Consider the following 278-nt stretch of genomic DNA (forward strand, 5'->3'; position numbering starts at 1 on the left):
CTGTTCATTGAATGGCTACAAAACAGTAATTCCTCAAAAAATGGCCAACATGAAAATTAGGGATGCTCCGATCGTCAAATTTGGGGCCGATAAGGTCCTTTTCCGGGGGACCTCCTCCATGTGACCTTATTTCGGAAAAAGTATGTATTGAAGTCAATGGTTCCCGTTTGAATTGTGCCACGAATTACACATATGATGTTCGTCAATTTAAAAGATCATTTTGCAAGTCAAAAAAATTAAAATGTGAAGTAACACTTTTTTTTGTGCAAAACCGCTCA

The 278-nt window shown here is 37.8% G+C and overlaps 1 protein-coding gene across 1 annotated transcript in view; it reads right to left on the reverse strand.

Moving 5' to 3' along the window:
- gpr161b (G protein-coupled receptor 161b) overlaps positions 1-278 on the reverse strand; it is a 9,018-nt gene that overhangs the window by 1,234 nt on the left and 7,506 nt on the right. The window lies entirely within an intron of this gene.

The sequence above is a fragment of the Notothenia coriiceps genome, unplaced genomic scaffold (genome assembly GCF_000735185.1).
Source record: "Notothenia coriiceps isolate Sejong01 unplaced genomic scaffold, NC01 NC01_scaffold00019353, whole genome shotgun sequence".
Lineage (NCBI taxonomy): Eukaryota > Metazoa > Chordata > Actinopteri > Perciformes > Nototheniidae > Notothenia > Notothenia coriiceps.